Source organism: Camelus bactrianus, chromosome 1, assembly GCF_048773025.1.
Source record: "Camelus bactrianus isolate YW-2024 breed Bactrian camel chromosome 1, ASM4877302v1, whole genome shotgun sequence".
NCBI lineage: Eukaryota > Metazoa > Chordata > Mammalia > Artiodactyla > Camelidae > Camelus > Camelus bactrianus.
In genome coordinates, this window is record NC_133539.1 from 9,522,338 (window position 1) to 9,531,901 (window position 9,564).

Sequence of the window (9,564 nt, forward strand, 5' to 3'; positions counted from 1 at the left end):
TTTGGTTTTTACTTAGAGGAGGTCATTCTGACTGCAGAGAGAAGGCTGCAAAGATCACAAACAGTCATGGGAAGGCAGGTAGGTGGCTAATGGGTGCTCCAGGTAAGAGCTACTGGTGCTGGACCTGGGGTGGGCCAGGGGGGTTGGAGAGAAATAGTCTGCAGACACACTTAAAAGGTAGAGTCAACAGACTCTGTTTGTGGTAAAGGAGAGACAGTTGCAGGGGCACCTGAGTGGATGGTGGCTCCATTTCCAAAAGGGGAATCCAGTAAAGGAGCAGGTTCAAGGGGAAGGTCAGGAGGCTGCTTTGGAAGTGCTGAGGTTGAGGAGTCCACGAGGGCCAAGCCGAGCCAGAGGCAGAGCAGGAGCTGGAGGCAGAGATGTGAGCATCCTGGGGCTCAGGAAGGAGGTCGAGGCTGCTTGCTCCATGCTGCCTAGCAGGGCTCCACATCCACTAGACAGACTAACACATGACAGCCACAGGACCCAGGATGCTCCATTGAGTCTGCCATTCACCCAGAGGCCCCCAGAGGCCCAGTCTCAAGAAGGCTTAACAGTCACTCTGGCAACATATTTAAAACATTGAAATCCAACCACAGACACTTCAGTTAATTGCCAAGAGGGCACCCAAAGAGTTAAATGCATAGTAAGTATCAAAATTACTTTATTTATCCTTAAGCTTCCTCCCATATTACAGTTCACATACTCAAGTCCCAGTATAATAAAATCTGGATTAAGCTGTTGTAGAGCTTAATGGAGCCAAGTCACAATGCCAAGTTCCAGTTAATACATTTTAAATGAAAACACACCAGCAAGATTTAGAACAAGGGTCAGGAATCATAAAATAAATACCACAAAATAATTCTCCATTGTGAAATGACGGGCGTCATGCCCCGGGAGTCTAAAATCCCTTCTGAATTCAACAGTCTTTTCACTTGGAGACAATTAGCAAACCATTGGTAGGCTCCGCTCTTACCTTAACCGGGGGGAAAGAGAAAAGCAAACTCAGGGAAGCCAGAATCTTGTCGACCTCCATCTCTAAGCTTGGCTCTAGGCAACGTCAAAATATTATTGCTCTGGTTCAAAGGAAGACACTGATCCACCAACAACTGGGCGCAAGTAGAGGGTTAGTGCCTGGCATGAAAGAAGAACCTGGTTGTGCAAGCTTCTAGAATCTTCTAGATGCTGAATGGACTGACATCTCTGGGGATACCTTTGTTCTCTGAGGGCTGCAGGTGGTGGAGTAAATTAAAACTGTTTTCCACCCACCCTTCTAAAGTCAGTCTCCTTACGAATCCTGCCAGAGAATTCAGGTCTACTCTCAGAGAAGACAATCTCTATTACAAACATTTTTCACCATGGTGATGGTGAAGGCGGGGTCTCGCTGCCACCTGCGGGGGCTTGCCAGGTCTGCACTCACATCATCTTCCAACCTCCATAGATACACTGAGTCCTTAGCTGAAGCTGGGACAGTGCCAGCCCCCGGAAAGGCTGAACTGCTGGGCCTTCTCTTCGGTGCTCAGAGCTCTGTGCTGTGGCAGGTAATGCCCTTCAGTCAAGCAAATGAGGGGCTGAGCCTCACACAAAAGCCAACATTTGGTCTGTCTGACATGGCGGGAGCCTCCTGGGAAGGCCTTGAGTTCTGAGTGTTTCCCATTGGGACACATCCTAGCAGAACGAGTCTCAGTTTGGGGCCACCATCCCAGGCCTCGCCCAGTTTTGCATCCCGGTTCAGACCCTCATGCCAGTGCCCACAGAGTGGTAAAAACTAAAATGCCCCCCTTGTATTTCCAAAGGCCCCACTAAAGGAGGTGGTACCACGCCCTGGTGAGAAACACTGTCAGAGAAAAACCCCAGGACAAGAGGAGTTAGGGATCCAGGACGATGTCTCCTCTCTAACCAAGTCACACCGGGGCCCTGGACAGTCAGCAGGAAACTGTTCCCAGCCTCCCTGCCCCCCAGATTAATCCAGGACATATCCCCCAAAGGTCATCTGGGTCTTTTGGTGGAACCCATGGTTTTCCCTGGCAGGCCTCTAAACTGCCTCCACGCCATTCTCACTAGCCAGCTTGTCACTGGGGTTGGTCAGCATTCCTAGGTAGCTTGGGTGGCAGGCCATGTTGTCACCTTCCCCCGATTCTCATGGGCCTTAATGACAGTATTTGACACCCAACCCCCACATCACAGCCCTTTCTCCTTACACGATGGTTGGGGACACCCATTCCTTTGCACAAGGGATGAGGAAGAGCCATTATCAGTAAATGCTCCAGTGGATTCTTAAGTTTCTTGAATGTGACGGTGCACGAACAGTTTAATTCTGTGAGCAGAGAAGCTAAAATAGTTGCTGGCTGACGTGACTGGTAGCTCAGCTCTGTGGAACAGATGCGGATGCCACTGGGCCAAGGCCCGAGTAAATGTGGCCACACATCTGAATTGAATTTTGACAAGATCCTGTTGCCAGACCCTGCTAGGTCAAAAGTAGCAATGTCTACCACAAAATGGAGGGTTTGTCCTTGAAAAAGGTGATGTCGAAGAGAGAAGTGACGACTAGCTTGTGAGCTTTATTTATAGTGCTATTAATACACTGGTCCCAAAACCACAGGAGATCCCAGGTGGTCGAGATGAATGAAGAAAGAGGACACTTTCCTGAGGGTTTGCACGTCCAAGGATTTACAAAATTCGAAGTTAACTGATGGAGACACAGAGCGGAGTCATGGCCCAGCGTGGTGACTCCATCTCACAGTCCGGCAAATGGACCGTGGCGGTTTCCAGGCCAAAATACTACTATCATTTACCCTAATTGCATCTACTCTGAAGGGGGCCTGCGCAGGGCTGTGCGGGGCTGTAATGTCTTGTGAGACCTCTGGAAAGGCAAGCAGCTTGCAGCCACTATGTCTGGGTCAGAGCAAATAAACAGCAATCGATATCTCGGCCCAGAATATAAACCTAAACCTTCAGGGGAGTTCTTTTCCAGGGTTGGATCTCTGTTTTTCTTCATTATTTTATGTATATATAATATTTTTTCCATTTTCATGCATATTGCTACTACTGGCCGCCAGCCAGGTCTACTTAGCCAAGAGTAGGAAAACTATGGGAAAATTTAAAAAAAAAAAAACAGTTTTGAACTGACTAGAAACAGAGGTATATGGAATTTAGACAGTGGTTTGACAAGAGAAAGAGAAAAAGAGGAGAGGCATGCTTTGGGGGCCAGAGTGGAGACATTGCAGAAGAATACCCAGCACTCAGGAATGAATCATAGTGGGATGGGGATGAGGAAAAGAAAAGGAACAAGCAAGGGAAAGTCTACATTTCAAGACTGGGGTCTGGCGGGATGCTGGACCCTTTGATGGAGCTGGGGCTTCTGCACCAGGTTGGCGCTTTGAATCACTATCTCCACGGTCATGTTCAGATTCAAAGGAACATCACGGAAAGGGTTTGTATCAGCATTTCAACAGCTCAGACCTTTCTCCAGGATCTGCTTCCCATTCTCCAAACCCTCTGATCTCCTCTAACCTTGCAAAACTTCATCTTGCTATCTTTCCATCTAGAGTCTCCCTCCTGTCTCACCTCTGTGAATTGGTGACATTTGGGGGTATAGCCTGACAGGCTTTGTTTTGTCATCATCTTAAAACCCATTTTCTATGATCCCTCTCCCTCGGCCATCCCATACACACCGTGCCTTGCAACTTTTGACACGTGAAGCCCAGCTTTCCTCTGACCTAAGGTTAAGATATGCTATACACCAGGTTGACTTAAGGTTCCAGTTACCTGTGCCAGGAGGGAACAAAAGGGAAGAGAAAGGAGACAGGAAGGGGACTTATCAGGGAGAAATCGAAGTTGTTTTCATACATGGAAGTGCAAAGTGATGGTATATTTAACAGGAAATGACCAGAGGGCACTTGGAAATTGAGTTTGGAGCTCAAGAGATGGGGTTAGGGAGAAAGTTTGAGCGACAGTGGCACAAAGGTAAAAGTTGAATCCATGGTAGTGCTTTGTGTAACAATTTCCAGTCCCACCTACAAATTTGTCAACATTTACACTCACGCTCACACTATTAGCTCTCATGTCTGTATTCAAGGAAAAGGCCCCCCTAGTCATACCCTATTCCTTCTCATCTCCTTTATTACCAGCTCTTAACTTCAGTCTACAAATGTGCTCAAATCTTCCTTATCTTTAAAACAACGGCAAATTAACACATTTAAAAAAAACAAAATCCTCTCCCCTGACCCTGAGTCTCCCTCCAGCTACTGCCTGCTTTGAAATGTTCTTGCCTTTCCCAAGAGGAAAAGAATTCTGCCTGGGAGGGGTAGATATTGCCTCCACTTCCTCAGTCTCATCAACTGCTCTCTCTCTGAGGTCACCCTTAATCTCCAGGTCTCCACACCCAATGGATTTTTTTCAGTCCTCATTTTATCAGACACTTCTACATTTTACATTATTGTTCCTTGGAATTCTCTGCTCCCTTGGCCTCTGTGACTCCTCTTTCTTGGTTTTCCTTATTATTTTCTGATCTTTTCTCACTGATCTTCTTCAAGATCTCCTCCTGTGGTACCATCATACTGGTATATATTCCCCAAAGTTTTAACCTTGGTCCATCTCTCCTCTCTCTCTGAACACTCCCCATGGGTGACCTCTTTCATAGATTTCTAATCTAATTCCATTATCATCAGAGAACACATTCTATATGATTTCATTTCTTTTAAACTATTGAAATTTGTTTTATGGCCCAGCTTATGATCTATCTTAATGGATGTTTCATATGCAAGTAAGGAGTATATATCCTATTGTCATGGGGATTTTTAAAATAAATGTCAATTATATCATATTGCTGATATGCTATTCAAGTTTTCTATATGTTTTCTGATGTTCTTCTATCGATTATAAAGAAAGGAGTATTGATGTCTTAACCTATAATTGTGAATTTATGTTTCTCCTTTTAGATATATTGGTTTTTGCTTCATATATTTTGAAGCTTGGTTTTTGATGAATATACATTTAGGATTATTGTGTTTTCTTGATAAATTGATCATTTATTATTATAAACTCTCCCTTTTTATCACTGTTAATACTTTTTGTTCTAAAGACTTCTTTGTATGATTTTAATATAGCCAAATCACCTTCCACTGCATTAGTGTTAGCATTGTATGACTTTATCCATCCTTTTACTTTTAACCGATCTGTGTTTTTATATATAAAGAGAGTTTCTTGCAGGCAGCACATGATGTGGCCTTGCATTTTTATCCAGTGACAAGCCTTGCCTTTTAATTATGGTGTTTAGACCATTTATATTTAATTTAATTATCCATGTGGTAGAATTTCCATCTACCACCTTCCTGTTTGTTTTCTATTTGTCCTATCTGTTCTTTAAACTTTTTTCCCCTCTTTTATTTCCTTTTTTGGATTAATTGAGAGTATTTTATGATTTATTTTATCTCTATTACTAGTGAGCAGTCAAAGAGATATAAATAAAATCTGGTGAGCATGGTGTCATTAAAATTAACAAAGAAATATCTCAATAAGAAAAGTAATCAACTGTGTTGCCCTTCAGAGTTTGAATAAATATAGACAGAAAAATAACCATAGGATTGGGCAATGTGGAGATCAATCTGATGACTTTGATAGGAGCAACTATGGTGAAGTAGTGGGGTTATAAACCCAATCTAAATGGGATACATAAAAAATAAAAGATGAATAAGAAGAGAGAGATACCATGGACAACTGAAGAAGTTTTATTGTAAAAGGGAGCAGAGAGAATGTGGTGGTGATTAGAAAAGGATGTGGCATCAACAGATATCATTTTTTAAGAAGAGAAATATAAGCACGTTTTTGAGTGCTGATGAAAATGACCCCATACAGAAAAAGAGATCAATGTTAGAGGAGAGAAGGAGAAAAGAAAAGGAGAGAGGGCGGGTTCCATAACACAAGTGGAGAGAGTGAACGTTGGTAGGAAAACATCAATTGTCACCTGTAAAAGAAGAGGCAAATATGTGGTAGACATCAAATTAGCTGGTGATTTTTTTTTTCTAAATTCCTCTCTCTGTTCCCCATGTTCTCAAAGAGAAATAAACAGCTCATCAGCAGAGGACATGTGGGTGTAGAAAGTGCTGTAAAAAAAGGGGGGGGTTATAGATCATAGTGCTTGGAGGTAGAAGTTAGTTCCAGATGAAGGAATCAGAGAATACTTCTTGGATGTGGAATTATTCAAGCTGGGTCTTGAAAAATTGGGTAGAATTTAAGCAAGTAGACATTCATTCATTGGTAAATGTCCATGGAGAAATTATAACCACTCATGATCTGTGCCATGAACATGACAGGGTCACTGCCCTCAGGAACTTCTTGTCAAAACTGGGAAATGGTTTTCCAGGAAAAGTAAAGAATAGGAATGGGGGGGAGGTGAGAAATGAGGGAAAATTGGCAGGTGACAGCCAAATTACGGAAGACCATAGGGGAAAGTCTAAAAAATAAGGAGTTACTGAAGATTTTCCAGCACAAATATGAAAAGATTGATCTTTAAAATGGGCTACTCATTAGAGTTTGTCTATCTCAGGGAGGCCAGGAAGTCAGAAGGCAGAGAAGGCAGGATCTCACATCCATAAAACCTCTTAGATTGAAATTTTTGACATTATCTCCAAATGAGCTTACACATATTGCCATAGTAATACTTGCATAAAATTGAGAGAAGACAGTGTTCATCCACCTGATTTTTAACTTTTGTTCTAATATTGGTCCACACAAGCTGTAATGCCTCTGAAATTATACTTTTTGTAAATCCTGCAATGATCTCGTGAGTGATACAATTATATTAAACTTGGATTTTTCTATTAAAAACATTAACTTTTAAAAGTAAATACCTTAAGATATTCTACCATTTGGGGAACTTGGAGACTGTGTGTGCGTGTGTGTGTGTGTGTGATATAGACCCGAATCTCTAAAAGAATGGAAGTGATAAAGACTCAACCACTGAGAGCCTCCATTTGGAAAGACAGCATTATTACCTTTCATGAATTGATAATAGGTGCCTTCTTTCTGGAGTATTTTGTGATATGCTAAGAAGCATCAGATGATCAAACAGATGGGTAAATTATTACAGTTCTTTCATTAATGTCAACTCTGGTCTTACCATATTAGCAATGGTCACATATCGTTTCTCATTCTGCCTTTGCAGGCACTCTGTACCAATTAATAGAATTTATTTCCAGTCCACTGACATTTTAAAAAGTTTTTCAAAGTAAACAACTTGATACAATTTAATTACAATGCTTTGAAATTCAACTATGATTAATGGAGTTAAAGAAGAATACACATTAAATTCTTGACAGACACAAAGTGATTACTAAATGAAACTGTCATGAGAAAATAAAAGATACTTATTTGAATTTCAATTAGCACTGAGAAATGAACCCTGTAGGCAGACATAAGAACAAGCATTAAGCAATGCTGAGAGTAAGAACTCATGTCCCCAAAACTCATGAATCCATATTCTTCATTGTTTGCCTTCTCCACAGGACCAGACTAACATGGGAACAGACTAGTTAAGCACCTATGGGGTATTTTCTGAAGAGAACTACAAATGATTCCTAAGAAAATCTCTCTCCCCATTTTTCCATCAAAGATTAGTATCTTAGGTATTACCCTGTTTTTACTTCTTTTTTAAAATCCAAATACTTCTGGGTATTTGCCAGAACTTGAGGAGATGCACTCAAATCTAAAAGAAATTAGACATTAAAAAGCCCACAAACAATAAATACTGAAGAGGGAGTGGAGAAAAGAGAACCCTCCTACACTGTTGGTGGGGATGTAGTTTGGTGCAGCCACTATGGAAAACAGTATGAATATTCCTTAACAAACTAAACATAGACTTACTATATGATCCAGCAATCCCACTCCTGGGCATATATCTGGAGGAAACTCTAATTCAGTTAGACACATGCACCCCAACATTCATAGAAGCACTATTTATAATAGCCAAGACATAGAAGCAACCTAAATGTCTATCAACAGATGATTGGGTAAAGAAGTTATGAGATATATATACATATATCATATCATAACACACAGTGGAATACTACTCAGCCATAAAAAAGAATAAAATAATGCCATTTGCAGCAACATGGATGGACCTGGAGATTGTCATACTAAGTGAAGTAAGCCAGAAGGAGAAAGATGAATATCATATGATATCACTTATATGTGGAATCTTCAACAATAACACAAATGAACTTTTTAAAAAGCAGAGACAAACTCACAGACATAGAAAATAAGCTTATGGTTACCAAGGAGGGAAGGAGGGGTAGAGGGATAAACTGGACATTCAGGATTTGCAGACACTAACTACTACATATAAAATAGCTAAATAACAAGGACCTACTGTAGAGCACAGGTAACTATTTTCAATACCTTGTAATAGCCTATAATGGAAAAGAGTATGAGAAGGAATACACACACACACACACACACACACACACGTATAACTGAATCACTATGCTGTACACCAGAAATTAACACAACATTGTAAACTGACTGTACTTCAATAAAAATAAGTAAATATATGGGTACAAAAAGATTTAAAAAAAAAAGAAAAGAAAAGAAATTAGAACATGTCACCCAGGGTCCTGAACTTGCAGCTGGATATGGTAGCTATGTGGGCTTTATCTTGACTCTTTTTGGGGAGAGAAGATACATAAATTTTATTAAAAGAAGGCATATTTTCAACTATAAACATGAGAAGAAGGATTGCTCTATGTGCTGAGGGACTAAGGGGTGGAATGTTGTGGACATCTGTTGTTTCTATCTGTCCAACGCCCCTATTTTCTTTGAGGAGCTGCTCCTCTTTTATACCAATCAGGTACTTACAGATAGACGGTCAACCCCAGCAGCCCGATACCATCTCTTAGCACCTGAGAGAGCAAATGACATAGACCCTGACGATAAAGGCTTCCCAGCATTCTAACCACAAGTACTGGTGCAAGTGTAAGTCCTTCCCAGGTATTTTTCTGTTTAAGCTGGAATAAAATCATTTAGGAAGTCCGGAGATCCCAGAACAAAATGCAGAATGCAGGGATATATGGTGCTTGACCAAAGTAACTTTGTAAGTGAGTGGAGCTTGTAAGACTAAGGGCAAAGGAATGGTACGTAGGCACAGCACTGCACACTAGCTGACACAGTTGTTTCCCACAAGCGTACAGGTTCACAACTTTAAAATCACTATATATGTATCCCAGGATTGGACAGTTAAGTAAATGGACCACAGATTGTGAGAGCCAGGCTTCTCACTGTTGGTGGAGGAGGTTACAGATAAGAAATGGGAAGAGGCTAGAATAATCTATGAAGTAATGGGTTAAAATTGGGGCTATCAGTATGAACTCATGTTTAGCTTAGCACAGATATTGATGGTTACTCATAGAAACGTTTATATGTGTGTATATACCAAGTTAGCACACACATGTTATCTCCTTCCTCTATCAGCTGAGAAGGCCTAGAAGCAGTGACCATCCAGATCTTAATTCATAAGAGCATTCTCCAACAAAGGAGCTATTGATCCTTGGAGAAATGGCTGATGCTGAA